The 16,522-nt window shown below is 29.6% G+C and overlaps 1 long non-coding RNA gene across 1 annotated transcript; it reads right to left on the bottom strand.

Annotated features, from left to right (window-relative positions):
• Positions 1-1,880: 1,880 nt before the first annotated feature.
• On the bottom strand, positions 1,881-15,783 carry LOC145293069 (uncharacterized). The gene is made up of 2 exons (XR_013869652.1): positions 14,904-15,783; positions 1,881-3,994 (listed from the first exon to the last, which is right to left on the bottom strand). It is a non-coding gene; the product is annotated as an uncharacterized LOC145293069 (long non-coding RNA).
• Between the last annotated feature and the right edge of the window lie 739 nt (positions 15,784-16,522).

The following is a 16,522-nucleotide window of genomic DNA, read 5'->3' as shown; positions in this document are numbered from 1 at the left end:
GGAATTGTCACCATTGTTAAATCAAATCTGCATATATATATATATATATATATATATATATATACAAGGATCAAATGCACGATACACCATAAAATGAAATAAAATAAATGAAAATAAAAAGCAGAAAGAAAAGAAAAACAATTAAATACCGGCAGAAATAAAAATTCAAACTTTCCATATTTAATTATTTGTTCTTTCTGTCTTTCATGTATTCTGTCTCCATGACATTTCATTTTATGATGTATTGTGCACCTGATCCTTGTATATATATATATATATATATATACACATATATATATGATAATGTCATAAACTGATGTACTGATCATTATGAATTTGGAAATATATATTACAAGCGATGCATTAAACTTTAAGCATGCCTGTATATAATATATATACAGATTTGATTAAATAGTGGTAACAATTCCTATTTGTAGGTTTTTATCTATCCTTTTCAGTTGGCACAGCAATGATTTAATGTTCTGTTCACATATAAACATGAACTTGTCATATCTGCAAACATTGCTACTGGAAAGGATAGATAAAAACCAACAAACAGGAATTGTCACTATTGTTAAATCAAATCTGAATATATATATATATATATAAGGATCAAATGCACGATACACCATAAAATGAAATAAAATAAATGAAAATAAAAAGCAGAAAGAAAAACAATTTTATGATGTATTGTGCATCTGATCCTTGTATATATATATATATATATATATATATATATATATATACACACACACACGCACACACACACACATATATATGATAATGTCATAAACTAATGTACTGATCATTATGAATTTGGAAATATATATTACAAGCAATGCATTAAACTATAATATTAGTTTAATCAAATCTGTATATAATATATATACAGATTTGATTAAACAATGGTAACAATTCCTATTTGTAGGTTTTTATCTATCCTTTTCAGTTGGCACAGCAATGATTTAACTATTATGTGTCTTGGTCTGGCACATGATAATTTACAAAATTCAAATTTGTGAAGTTAAGAAAGCTAGTTTAAACCATTTCAAATGCACTTTAATACCTTCCTTTCTCCTCGTATCGAGCTTGGTTAATGATGGATATTTGCTCGAATGAGTAAGACATTGATGCTAGAGAGGCACAGGTTGAAATAAAGACAGCAAGGATGGCTGTGTTTTTCATTAAGGTGTTTCTGAAATCTTTTGCTACTAGATTGAGCTGTGAGAGGAGGGCACGAGACGTGAACCAACAAGAGATATGTACTAATTCTAATCATGACAATATATGTATTATTTTTGGAGGCACATTCTCGCAGTCAGCATTTAACGACATACACAGCATTACTAGGTTTTAGTAAACTATCTTTGAACATCAGCTTATTAAGTATTAATAAGTTAGCTGTTTATAATTTTTATAATAAATAATAAATCAGAATTTAGAGTTTTGTCAATTAAGAAAATACATTTCTATATATATTTTATTATTATTCATCTACTTAATTAGAGTACATCTAACTACGATAGAATAAATTATTATTATTAGTGATTTTGTTATGGAGAGCTAACACTTGATTTCTTTATGAGATACATAGATATCATGTTTATTTGAGATTCTCGTTGTTAAAACTTTAGTTAAATCATAGAAAATAACTTTCCTTCTCCCAATTGACTATATAAATGCCATATTCTATCTTTCTTGTGGTCTTTTCATAGTTTGGTTCAATTTTTTTTTTTTTTTTTTACTTAACTTCAGTTAATTAGAATCGATGAAGTGCTCCCTTCTGGAACGTACACTTAATTTCGATATATGAGGATAAACATTCACTTGTTTTGAATTTCTTTATTTTGGTTTTTCTGAGTAAGATTATTTTCCTTTCATTTTTCATATCAGTCTGTTCTACTAGATGCTAGACTTCACCTACTATTTCATACATTTCAACCAAGATATCATGTTAAGTGCAATTGTGTGTATCTATTTTGGTTCACCAGATTTATTTGCCAATTAATGTTTTAGATTCTTTTTCAAGAGTTCGATTACACCCATAATTACTGGAATAATGGAGATCTTACAAAGATTCCAATGTATTTTCACACACGAGACTTTAGTAATATCAGAAACACTACCTTCTACCATGGTTGCTTCTTTTTTCCTTCTTGTCTCATATTATGTTAATTTCGATAGCGCCATTTTCTAGCTATGTAATTGTAAGAATTGCATAATCATAGTGGAACGATGTTGATAGTAAATCTCTGAGAGATCCATACCTTTGGACAGATACAACTTAGTCAGACACTGGTTTTTGTATGTTGCTCTGTACATTGTCAACCTTTTCCTCATTGTTTTGTCTCTCATCTTGGCATGCCAAATTCAATCATTCTCTCATATGCAAAGATATTTGCATTGTTCTTGGCCTTTTAGGTCTTTTGTGTCAGTATATTATCAAGCTGAATGTTTTTCGTTTTTGTCTGTTTACCACAATTGTTCAGACCAAACTTAATTTCAATATCTTTGGAGAAGCAATGTACGTCCTGCAAGAGTTGACTTAAAGTCAGCTTCTGAGCTGGCATAGAGCTTGAAGTCATCCAGAAAGAGCAGGTTGTTAACTCCTTTGTTCAGATCTTGTAGGTGGGCCTGGCTCAGTTTGTAGGTACTCTGGCCTTTATTCAATATTTTACTTAGCATATATATAAGACATCATGGTTTGTGTGGCCTGCGATTTAAGGCTAATTGTAATAACCTGTCATAAATGTGTTTGTATATGTCGCAGTAAACTTGTCTTATCAGAAAAAGAAGAACGACATTCTTCACAAGAATATGGTTTCTCCCCTGTATGTATTCGCATATGACGCAACATACTTGATTTCTGTGTAAACGCATTGCCACATATTTCACAAGAATGTGGTTTATCTCCAGTATGAGTTCGCTTATGCCGCAACAAACCTGACTTGTCTACAAAGCAAGATCCACATATTTCACAAGAATATGGTTTCTCTCCTGTATGTGTTCGCATATGAAGCAGCATCATTGCTCTGAGGGTAAAAGAAGAGCCACATACTTCACAAGAATATGGTCTCTCTCCAGTATGTGTTCTTATATGCTGCAACATAATGGGTTTCTGTGTAAAAGAAGCTTGGCATATTTCACAAGAATATGGTTTCTCGCCAGTGTGTGTTCTCATATGCTGCATCATACTGAATTTTTGCGTGAAAGAAGAACCACACACTTCACAAGAATATGGTTTCTCTCCAGTGTGTGTTCGCATGTGCAGTGACAAACTTGACTTTTGTGAAAAAGCAGAACCACAGACTTTGCAAGAAAATGGTTTTTCTCCCGTATGTGTTCGCATGTGCTGCAAGATTGTTGATTTATTTGTAAAAGAAGAGCCACACACTTCACAAGGATAAGGTTTCTCTCCAGTGTGTATCCGTTTATGTCGCAGCAAGTTTTGCTTCTGTTTAAAAGACGAACTGCATACCTCACAAGAATAGGGTTTCTCTCCAGTGTGAGTTCGTATATGCAGCAATAAATTTGACTTTTGTGAAAAAGGAAAACCACATACTTCACAAGAGTATAGTTTCTTTTTTCTCTTCATTTCTGTTTGTTGTTTTTTGTTGTTGTTTGAAAAACATGATTCAGACACTACATAACATGTCGTTTTCTTTTCAGATTTTAAGTTCATTTTAAAAGTCGACTTACTAAATAATTTTTATAAAATTTGTTTCTCCATATTTTTCCATATACCACCAGTTTTTCAAAACCTGGACAAAATTATGAAACACTCCAAAATAAAACTGAGAAGAAATGAAATATACTTGACAAGAAAACATTTTCCCTATATTCTTTTACAAAGGTTATGGTTTCGCATTTTAGACTCTTAACTTCAAGTATTTTATATAAACAATAGCAGAATACAATTCCAAATTGTAAGTCACAGAGGAAATGACGACCCATTTAAATAATGGATTTGATATTTTTTTGATGGCTGGAGATTCTGCAAATATAAAATAAATTTCCATGTCAAGAAATAACATTAATTTATATACATCTTTTTCTTTAAAAAAATACTTTTAAATATATTGAGTACATTAATTTTGAAAGGGACAAATTAATTATATATTAAAGCTGTTAAATGTGTAAATTATTATAAGAATTCTAATTAAAAAGTTCACAAATCGTTATTAATGAAATTCAAAATATTAGTCCAATTGTTGTTAATAAAATAAATTTAATATTTCACATAACATTTAACTAAAGATTCTCTAAAAATTCTACATAGTGTTTAACATGTAATAATTTTCCTTTTTGCCTACAAAATGCTATTCAAAACACCAAATGTATCTTCAAAAAATATATATAAGCATAGTTTGTATGCAGCCCAGTTTGATCAATGTTTTCAAAAATATATAATAGTAGAAGCAGTTCTTTTCTTTTAGTCACTTTTATAATTTCGATTAATAGGTTAGATAAAACATCTGATTGGCAAGATTTAAACTATGCATTGGACAAACATACCTTACTTGTTCAACAAAGTCTCTCAATAATACATAATCTAATGGGTGAAGAAAACAGCTATCTCTGCATTTTCATTTTATTTAAACATGGTCTGTTGTTTGATTCAATCAATATTTTCAAACTGAAACTATGAATTTTCCTAAAAGCAAATATAAACCTGTTCCGAGTGTTTTAATGAAAAATCTCATTTTGTAACTAAGTAGTTGAAAATCAGTTTTGGTGTCAGACTAATTTGGGTGTTAAATATACAGTTGATCATGCATATTAGCTGAAATCATTATTCAATGTGTTTTTAGATATATTATCTTTAAAGTTAAAAACCACGATTATTCTTCTTATTAATTTTCTCACCATCATAGAGTGGAGCATTCTACCAAATGCTGACATTCACTCACTAGCTTGTACATTTCATCTGAGAGATCACTTTAAGCTTCTATCCATCTATTTAGGTGCAATAGTTCGTATCTCTGATAGGTTGGAAAAATATTCGATAGCCCAAATTTAGATCATGTATTGGACAAGCATACCTTGTTCAACAATGTTTATCGACTGTATGTATTTGAATGGGTGAAGAAAAACAGCTTTAACATATACTGCTCTTGAGATTGTTAAGCAGGCTATTTGCAAAAGTTAAGCAATGCATAAAATCCACATTTATGTACACACTTTGCAACTGATGTATTTGAGATGTGTAAACAACTCGTCATCACTGAAAGATTGAAATGTCTTAAATCACTTATTTATCTGACATCGATGTGTACATTAATTTACCAACAATGTCATCTTTTGGGGAATGTACAAAAAGCCAATTTAATTAAAAATAGCTTAATTTTCATAATATATGAAAAAAATAATGTTCTGATTCTTCCAGAAGAATGAATTTGCTGACTGGGAATAATTATGTTTTGATTTTCAGTTTGTAACAGAATGTGCACATCTAGTCAACAAAACAAATATTGCACTTCAAATCTTATGCTTTGTCAATCAAAATATTTCTTCCTTTATATTATACTAGCCTGGGTGCCCAGCGTTGCCCAGGTGTTTGGAGGTGTAACAAAGAAAATGTGGTAGTAGGCAGGCAGGCTTGAACCCATGATGCGAAGGCAGAAAAGAAAGTGAAAGAAAATCTGACATCTTACCCCTACTCCATGATGCGATCGGAAGTGTAAAATGTTCAAATTTAACTTAGTCAATGAAAAAGATGACTTGCAAAAATGGCATGGCTTTTAAACCTCCCACAAAGGTTGTTTTTAATGCAGGGGAAAGCCAGCTCCCTCCAAAAGGGGCACTCTGACAATATCCAAATAAATAGTAATTGATATGAAGCGTTTCCTTCACATTGACCAATGCCCAATTGATTAAAATATAATTATCTTGGTATGAAGGGTCTCCCTCACATTGACCAAAACCTTATTGTTTAAGTGAAGGATCATAACAGATACTACACTGTGATCTCTGCCAGGAAGGCCAGGCAGAGACGTTTTCGTTCGATTAGTTTCGCTTTATTATACAAAAAAGACAAATAAACACTCGAAACAATGGCAGGGAGGGAATTTTTTTAAACTCTAACAACAAAAAAAAAACGATATCCGTTTGTGAATCTGAGATATTATGATCTAGGAAGTGTAAGAAAACTTCTGGAATCTAACTGATGGAAGAACCCCCAGCCAAAAAGCCTTTCATGGGCATACACAAATGCTCGCACTCATTTTGCCTTTTATATATTAGATTTTAAAAGTTTGATTCTACGCTGACTTTTGAGATGAATGTTTAAGACATTTCTATGTGCTTTTCAATACAATAGTTTTACAAAAATTTTAATTTGACCAGTTTCTGAATACAACGTAGGCAAAATTCAAAATCTTTTAAATCTCTTGCACAAAGGTAGTATTTTTTGTACATATATATTAACAATACACAAACAACCAGTTTATGATCTTTTTGTATATCTACACCTTAATCTAGCCACTTCAGATATCATTTTACCTTAAGTTAGGTTCGTTTATTTATAGTCTTCCTTAATGCCGACAGAGAAACACATCTACTACATTTAATCTTATTCTTTCAAATCAAAAGTAAGGCTCATGCCTTATGTTACCCAGATGTGAAAATCATTGTTTAAGACAGATATAATGCAATGAAAATGCATTTTTTTCCAAATATGTGAAATCGTTAAATTTTAAGGGATTATCTCATGAAAGAAAAAAATATCAGAATGTAATATTTTTGTAATTTACATTTTAAAACTGTAGGTAATGAGTTCTTTTTGAATTAGTGACAGACTTGTAATTTTGTATATAGGGCATTCAAACATGGGGAAAACTTTTTAATCCTTTTCCATCTGGAAAAAACCTGCTAAGGGTCAAAATTGAAAAATTGGTATGCAGGGGTAGTCGGATTTTTATCTCTTTTCAACTGTTTCATGAATGTGCATGTGTCTGCTATGAAACATTGCAGCTTCTTTATGTTAAGAATAAGTAAGTTGGAAAATACGTTGTAAAGATTGTGTCAAGTTAGGCTAATGGTTATCGTACTTGAATCATTGTCTTTAGGTTTTGGTTTCGACCTCAGCTTGAGTATTTTTTACTTACAAGAAGTAAACTTTACAAAAACATTCTCAGTTTCTGTATGAATTAAAATCTATTATTTATGCTAAGTTTATCACCAGACTATGCCGGACAGCCTGCTAGTAAAGAAATAAAAGTAATACTTGCAATGATAGTTTTGTATTATTTACCTTATGTAAACTACTATTCTCATTTTTATTATTATATTCACAGGGATATGTCACATAACATGCAAAAGTGTTTTGATTTACCATCAATATTATTTTAGAATTTTGAATTCTAGCCTTACTACATGTGATAATAACTAAGGATAAAATAAACACTTATGCAAAGTCATGACTGAAACAATCGATCACATAAAATTAATTGAATTGCAGCAGATTTCGAGTTAGAAAATGATGCCCAAGTTAAAAGATTAGATTCCCAAGTTCCAAAACTAACATCGAAATTTTCAATAGTCAGAGCTCTATTAGTTGAATAGTACCCAGATGAAAAAAGTAAACTGAACGATCCAAATTATCAATGCTTACCTCAAAGATTGTAAAATCTTTTTCTCTATTTTTACACACATAAAAACCTTTTATCAGAAAAAAATTGTTTCTGAATTTAATGTATTCATCAATTAAAAAATTAATAAAATTTAATGTATTCATCAATTAAAAAAATTAAAATTTTCCATATAAATGTATATGATGAATTATAGAAACTCTAATATTCTGGTAGTTTCTACTAGTTTCTTTTCATAATGCAAATTTAATTATCTTTTTCCGTTATATTATCTGTCAATAAATTGAAAAAAGGACATTCACTTGTTTTAATTGGGAATTTAAAATGGGGGTAAGAAAACCAAATAAAAATAATGTAAATACACAGCTATTTCCAGCAGAACTTTGAAAGAAAACTAATCTTTTGTTTAAGGTTAAGTTTTATTATTAGACTACTAAGTAAACGATCATTTGTAAGAAAGGAAAAATAGTATCAATATGTAATTTCCAATATAGTTACAATTCTTAAATTGAACAAACTATGGACCTCGAACGAGATAATGATAACATAAATATAATATACTAGCAGGCCCCCAGCATTGCTCAGTTGCAAAATACACATAAATATTATGTTTTAATTAATATACAAACTGAGGCATGTGCAGGCGAGTATTGCTTTTTTTCTTAACAGTTCACTTCTTATAAGTAAAAAATACTCGAGCTGAGATCGAAACCAAAATCTAAAGACATTGAGTCAAGTATGCTCACCATTACACCAGCTTAACATGACATTTACAAATTGTTTTAAAAAAATCTTATTCTTAACATAAAAAAGTTGTCATGTTTTTCGACCATGCATGTGGAGTCATAAAACAGTTGACAAATAGATAAAAATCCGACAGCTCCCACGTACCAAGTTACTAATTTTGACTCCTTAGCAGCCCTTTTTACCGAATAAAAGTGGATTAAAAAATGTCGCATATTTGAATATCCTATATACCAATATTCAAATCTGTAGATAAAATATTCTTGTGTTTTCACACACACACATTCTCACTTTTATAGAAATATAGATATTATGTAAATATATGCAATTTGACATTAGTAATTTAACTGACATTTTTAATTAGAGACATTAACAAAATAAATTATATATAAACAAGTGAAATTATTTTCCTCAAATACGAATCAATTTCTTTTCTTTGATTATTTTTATATTTGCTGTTTCATTTCGAATTTTTAGTTTCTATTCTCATAAACATTTTCACTGAAATTACTTGATTTTGATTTTAACCAAGAAAGAATGGCACAATGGAAGTGAAGAAAAAAGGTACAGTGCAGGATAGGATGAAAAATCTTTACCAAGTAGATCTACAATAGTAGCTACGAAATATAGGATATCTAAATGTAGTAATAAACATGAAAATATTGGAGCAGAAGAACAAACGTTTTTTTTACATGTCCAAAAAAAAAAGATGCTGAATTTATCGCAAGTCTTTTGTGCTTTTCAATCTTGAAGAATAAAATGAAATTTGGAGAAAAATCTTAAATATGCACTGAAAAGATTTCACTTTCCTTTTATATCGTAATTGTCGAGGAAATCTGTATGTCTTTACTTAGAAATTAGATATTTCAGTTACACTGTCTATAAGGTATCAATTTTACAATTAAGGTAGCAAATTGGGGGCCCTACTTAGTAAATGAATTTTTACTTGAATTTTGATTTTTTTTTTCGCTAATCTTGCTAAAAATATGTACTAAAAAATAATCTGCAATCAACAAAAACTAATTTCTAAATACTAACAATCTTTAATAATAGTCTGGAGGGTTGAGGTTTAAACAATATGATAATTCAAGAAATAATTCTTTAAATAATGAAATAGACTATATTCTATCTGCCATTGCTGATAAAAATGTTAACGAAGAAGTAATATTTGCAGATTGGTAACTTGAAGGACCAGAATGAAATATATGTGGGACGATAGGAATATAATATACTAATGCAGATAACGCAAGTGCTCTAAAACAATACAGCTACTGCATAAAAAATAATGATGATAAATGGAAATATTCCAACGTATTTTAATAGAAATAAAAGGGAAAACCCTCAATTATTTGTGTGTTCAACGTTTTGTCTTCAATAAAAACTTCAAAATAATTGATGTGAAGAAAGTAAATTAAAAGCACAAGTGTACTGTATCACTTGGAAAAAAAATCACATTAATAAAAACTACACTGCTGATATAAAACACATTAGCATCTATATTGTCAGAATTATCTTACCAACTGGTAAGATGGGGTCTAGAAAGAAAATACGTTTAAATTTGCAATGAAATGGCATTGTTGCTTACAAACAATCTTTTTTTGTAATTGTAACAAGTTGGTAACGTAGACGAATTTTCTTTCTAAAATCCGAAGAAGACTGCCAGCTTCTCGTTTTGCAATATTTGAGATTTGAGTGTGTCTTTATAACATGTTGAATCCATAGATAAGAGAGTTCTTTTACTTTCTTGTCGACCCCACACTCTGTAATTTTAATCACAATATCAATTGCTAAAGCATTATTTGTTACCCTCCTTTTACTGAAATGCTCATTTAAAAACAAAACCGTTTTGAATGTTAAACGACACCATAAAATACCTAAAACTCTAAAACATGTTGGTTTTACTGTAAGGTAAATATAGGGTAAAGCGGTTAACGTTGGTTGTTTTGTTTGAGAATTTAATTACATGACAAAAAACACTTTAGAATGTTATTTGTATCTAATAATAAAAATTAATATGGTGGTTTTATATAAAAAAATATACCATAATACACGTTACTTTGGACATCAAGCAGTATCAAATTTTAGTTTCAAGCAAAAACAATAGGCTTCATTATTGATGACGTTATTATTTATCATTATTATTTTATTTAATTTTTTCAATAACTTGGCAAAAAAGTTTGTATCTGATTTCTGCCGTAAAAATAATTTATTACAACTTTTTCCATTTTATAGAATAATCAGAAACAACAAAATTTTCTCAATAGAATACACTGAAAGAATTACTAGATTTTTTTGTCAATTAATTTTTTTTTTTTTAAGTTGTGCTTTTTACGGAGATTTTGGTTACTGTACGAACATAAGTTAGTGTATTTCTATTGTGTTAGCACCACATAGCAATGTTTGCATCACATTCGGTCGCCATTGATTTGAACACTTCTTCACAGTTACAATCTACGGTACTTCTACAGTTTATTGCCGAAAATGGAGACGCCATATTTTTTGCGCACCTGTTATTAAAATCCGAGGGAGAAATCAATATTTTAAACTATGGCCAAAGTAGGAAATAAATAAAAAATTAAACTAGATATTAATTACTTCCGGAAAGAACTATGAAAAAAAGTAAATAAAGAAAGTGAAAGAGACAAATAACATTCTGAAGTGCTTTGTGTCATGTAATTAAATTCTCAAACAAAACAACTAACATTAACCGCTTTACCCTATATTTACCCTACAGTAAAACCAACGTGTTTTAAAGAGTTTTAGGTATTTTATGGTGTCGTTTAACATCCAAAACTTTTTTTTTTGTTTTTAAATCAGCATTTCAGTAAAAGGAGGGTAACAAATAATGCTTTAGCAATTGTTTAATTGAAAAGGTTTCCATTTAATTAATGAAAATAGGAAAGCTTTTCATGAAACATATATGTTTTTTATTAAAAACTAGGTATGGGCAAAAATGGGTGGATAAAGATAGAGGGACCTAGATTTGAAAGTCGATTTATCATATTTTTTTTGTAGGTCTCTGACAATTTTGTATTGTATTTGAAAGATTAGAGACTAAAGTTAATTTCCTAAAGGAAAAAATATTTGTACACGTGAAAAAAAAAGTTATGAAAAATGTTTTCATGGCGAGCTAACCAATTCAGCTAAATTTTGAAGTTAAATAAATTCATTGTAAAAATCCTTTAAAAGATAAATATTAGTTTTCTGGGTCTATTTAAAAAATAATTAGTAAAGTCCTAAGATATTGAATTAAATAATAAAAAACACATTGTTTGATAACTTAATAGCTTAATTAGCCCTCAAAAAGCAAGTAATTCTGCCGTTTGCCAAAACACAACAAATGAAGGTCTGTAAACATGATTGATTATATGGAAATCCAAAATTACAGCCAATCGAAATGTTTCAAAATGAAGTCATGATAGCAAAAGGCCGTAGGGGTGTCAGATTTCTTTTTTTTTCTCCCCCAGACGTGCATCCATACATTCCTATTCTGAACGTTTGTATCAATTTTTATCATTTTTATTTTATTTTTAATGTTCCTGTTTTTAAATTAATTTTTTTAATTCGTGTTTGAGATTATATAAAAATTATGTTATGCCAAAAGTTTCCCATTCATGCGAGCAAGGAAATGATTAAAATCTTGCATATAAAAATTATGTGAAATCTATAATTAAAAAAAAAGTAGAAATATTTTTTTGCTATTATAATTTTTTGTGTCCGAAAATATTTAATAAACAATGCTTAATTCAATGGTAATATCGATAGTTCGAGAAATTCATTTTTCTTTGAGCTATATTGAATTCATTAATATAGGCTTTAGGGGCTTTTTTTATAATGTTCCTGTAAAAATTAAATAATTTTTTTAAAAATTGTCATAATTTACGACACTTTATTTTCATAAAAAAAGCAAAAATAAATTCTTTCATTTTTTTTACTACATCAAACCATAACTTTAATAAAGGTATTTTTTGTTTAAACAAAATAATACATTTCCACTAAGATTTAAATACAAATAATTAGTTCATTATATTCCGTAATCATTATTTTATAAATACTGAAAATTTCATTAAAATTGGTTAATTTCCTGATTTTGGATAAATTTTTAAGTAAAGGGAGGGGTCAAAATGTTTATACATCTTAAGCATTGGCATTCATTTTGTCCGTACCTATTAAAAACAGAAAATGAAATATTCATAATTGTTTAAACTGGGCGAGCACCATTTGAAAACCAAAACATTTATTGCATTAAAATTTATCAAAATAGAATTGTAAAAATATTTATTGAAAAGTTTGCGTAAGAAAATATAATTTTAATAAAACAATTTTGTAATGAAAGCAACATTGAATTTTTATAAAATAGAATTTTTTTTTTTTTTCGAATAAATAAATAATTTTAGGTAAGGGCAAATTGAATACTGATGCTCAAAATTATTTTGACCCCTCCCTTCACCAAAAATCAGGAAATTAATCAATTTTAATGAAATTTTCAGTATTTATCAAATAATGATTGCGGAATATAATAAACTAATTATTTTTATTTAAATCTTAGTGAAAATGTACTATTTTGTTTAAACAAAAAATACCTTTACTAAAGTTATGGTGTTCAGTAGTAAATAAAAAACGTAAGATTTTATTTTTGCTTTTTTTATGTAAATAAAGCATCGTAATTTGTAACAATAAAATAAAAGTAAAATAATTTTTACAGGAACATCACGAAAAAAGCCCCTGAATTCGATATAACTCGAAGAAAAATTAATTTTTCGAACTACTAATATTATCATTGAATTAAGCATTGTTTATTTAATATTTTCACAAACAAAATTATAATTGCAAAAATTATTTCTACTTTTTTTTTTTTACGCTTACATTTTTAACATAATATTTACAGGCAAGATTCTAATATTTCCATTGCATGCAAGAACGTATAATTATCAACGTAAAATAATGTCCATATAATCTTCGAAAACAAATTTTAAAAAAATTGGTGCTAGTGCAGAGAGTGATCCGTGCTATTTTTTAAATCGTATTTCCAAGCTTAATTAAAGTTTTATGATATATTTTTTTTATTCAATTGTAAGGTTGAAGTATAGTATAGGTACAAAACACCCTCCCCTCCCCATGTTAAGAATGGCCTTTTAAATAATAACGTTATTATTTACGTCCGGATCATTCTCTGACTCTGCACTAGTACCAAAAAATTAAATTGAAAACCAGGAACATAGAAAAATAATTTAATTAAAAAATGGCAAAAATTATACGAACATTCCATGTTGGTAAGTACGGATGTGCAGAGTTGAAAAGAAAAAAAGAAAACCAGTCTGTTTTGCCCACCCTCCTCCTCTTTTCAACTACCCACCTGTTTTTGTTCATCAACTTTAAATTTCACGTAAACATGATAAATTTTAAGGCAAGTCTGTATTTTTTTAGTGTGTAATTTTTTCAATAATTATAAATTGTTTTCTTAACCAATTATAATTCTGTATTAATATTAATAAATAATGGTACTAACTTTTTTTTCAAAGAATAAATTGTCAGTAGTATAATTAATGAATTTGATTAACTTTTATGCATTTTTAAATAAATAAATAAAGAAAAAGAAAAAAAAAAAGAATCGCTCGGTATGCCGGAATAATGTTAAATAAAGACATAAATTATGTCTAATTTGTCCTTCCATACATATTTGAATTTTGCCGCTAGAATTTTTTATTTTTTTTTATTTTGAAACGATGAACAAGTCTCGTTCCTATCAGTGATATTTTTGGATAATTATTACTTTTTTTTTTTTTTTTTTTTTTTTTTGCAAAAGATAAGTACATTTATTGTATTAATTCATTATCTTAAGACCTTAACTTAATACTTAACTTGGAAATAATTCCAGAAAACTTATATTTTTCTTGCCAGAAAAAAATGTAAACGCAATTTTTGTCATAATGAATTTTTACGTGAAATGTAGGGTCTTTCAGATTTGAGATAAAATTATTCCATGTATTTTTTTTATTTCACAGACTTTTTTTCTTTGAGAAATTAACTTTAAACTATAATCTTTCACATGCAATAAAAAAGTACTCGAAAATTAAAAAAAAAATATTATGATTAACCGACGTTAAAAACCATACCCCCTACCGAAGCAGCCAACTTTAATGAAACATCTTTTTTAAATTAAAGCAACTTTGAAGAGTCAACAACAAACTAATTTAAATGAAACGGGAAAATCATTATCTAGTTTTATGTATTCATTTATTTCATGCTTTGCTTCTTCGGTCATATTTAAAATACTGATTTCTCCCTCGGATTTTAACGACAGGTGTGCGAAAAATAATGGCATCTTCGTTTTCGGCGATAAATTGTAGAAGTACCCAATTTACTAAGAAAGTAATAAATCCGAAATTTTCTTGATATTTTTGTGATGTTTTAAAAAGCCGTGTGGGAAGTTCTTTGTTTACACGCAAAAGAGAAACGTTGGATTATTTTGGACATCCATATCGAAATCAAAAGTAACAATGGTTCAAAAGGGCCCTTGTAGTATCCCCCCCCCTCCACTCAAAACCACTAAATTGAAATAATACTTACCTTTTGTTTGAAAGTCTGCTTCTGAACGACCTACTTTTTATTTACTTACTATAAGAAAGATGTTTAAATTAGCAGACAAGAAGCGTCAAGATGGCGTCCAGGATAGCAGGTTCGCAGAAAGCGAAAAAGGAGGAAATTTAAATACAACATTTCGTAACATTCTTTGGTAAATTTTATGGATAAAATTAGAAAGCCTAAAATTAGAGTGCTGGTGTATTTAATCAGTACCACATTTGAGCCTTTTGGTTATCTTTAAGTTTCTTCACCCTTTGTTGACAAAGGTTTTTATGCGGAGTTATCGGCTGCAAATAAAGCGAACTTTAACTTTATTCATTCTTTTTTTTCGGTATTATTATACAAACACCGTGACAGCGTTAGGGTTAGGGTTAGGATTAGGGTTAGGATTAGGGTTAGGGTTTAGGGTTAGGGTTAGGGTTAGGGGTTAGGGTTAGGGTTAGGGGTAGGGTTAATTCGCTGTCACGGTGTTTGTATAGTTTTACCTTTTTTTCAAATTGTATGTTTTAAAATAAGGGTAAATGTTACCTTACGCTACAGCAGAACACCGACCACTCTACTTCGTTTTTTATGGGTATTCGAGGTCGCTGACAACGAACCTGATAATCAAACCCGTCGCAAATTTACTGTTTGCATGGTATGGACCCCTGGACCTTGAGACTATTTTGTGCCATTTCACCGCCTTCGGTAGTGGTTTTCTTACATGATACAAGTTGGCGGCCATGAGGCTGTAATCTTTGAAGTTTTCATAATTGCTTAAAACTCGAAAATAAAATAAAATACTGATAAAAATCTACCCAATAGATATCACATGATATTATTGTAAACGGTGCGTCAAGATATGGATTATATCATCTTGTTTTGTATTTTTAACAGTACGAGTTACGTCCCTTGGCATATAATAAAAATGGGTACCCTTAAAGATGCCTCGTCGTTATCACTCCTTCATGTTTACTTATTTGCTCCTACAACACGTATGCACTGACACCCCCCCCTCTCTCTCTCTCTCTTAGGCTTGTTGGTGTAAACATAATACCGAGTTATGTACCCTTGACCCGAGCTCTCCAGGAATAAGAGAGCAAAGCACTGTCATGGCGGACCCAATAAAGGTACAGACGTACACGTACGTTGCTTATCGAGATTAACTACAGGGTTGTTGTCTTTCCCTTATGAGGGAGGCCCTCCATGGTGTCAGGAGTCGGATAAAAACAAAAAATAACAAAACAATGGAAAAATACAACGACCCATCCTAAATAAGAAACATGAAAATACGTACAAAGGACGAAGAATGCACCCTCACCACGTGGTAAACTTTATTCGTTTTTTTGTTTTTTTTTTTGTTTTTTAATATCCACTTATTTAATATCCAGTCACTATGCATATTCTATACACTTTGACACTCTAGTTAAACACAAAAATGTCCAACCCAAACGAAGCTTCATCAAAAACACACAGAAATCCACCCAATTTCTTTCATGTTACAAATGCAACAACAACAACAATTCGCCATGCAAGAACAGATGACGAACCTTATGGCATGCCTTCTGCCCACCGAGCAACACAACCCTACCCCATTGTCGCGCCATTCACGGATGAAACCTGAG

The sequence above is a fragment of the Euprymna scolopes genome, chromosome 14 (genome assembly GCF_053919585.1).
Source record: "Euprymna scolopes isolate OS-2025 chromosome 14, ASM5391958v1, whole genome shotgun sequence".
Classification (NCBI taxonomy): Eukaryota; Metazoa; Mollusca; class Cephalopoda; order Sepiida; family Sepiolidae; genus Euprymna; species Euprymna scolopes.
This window is presented reverse-complemented; position numbering and strand designations above follow the sequence as displayed.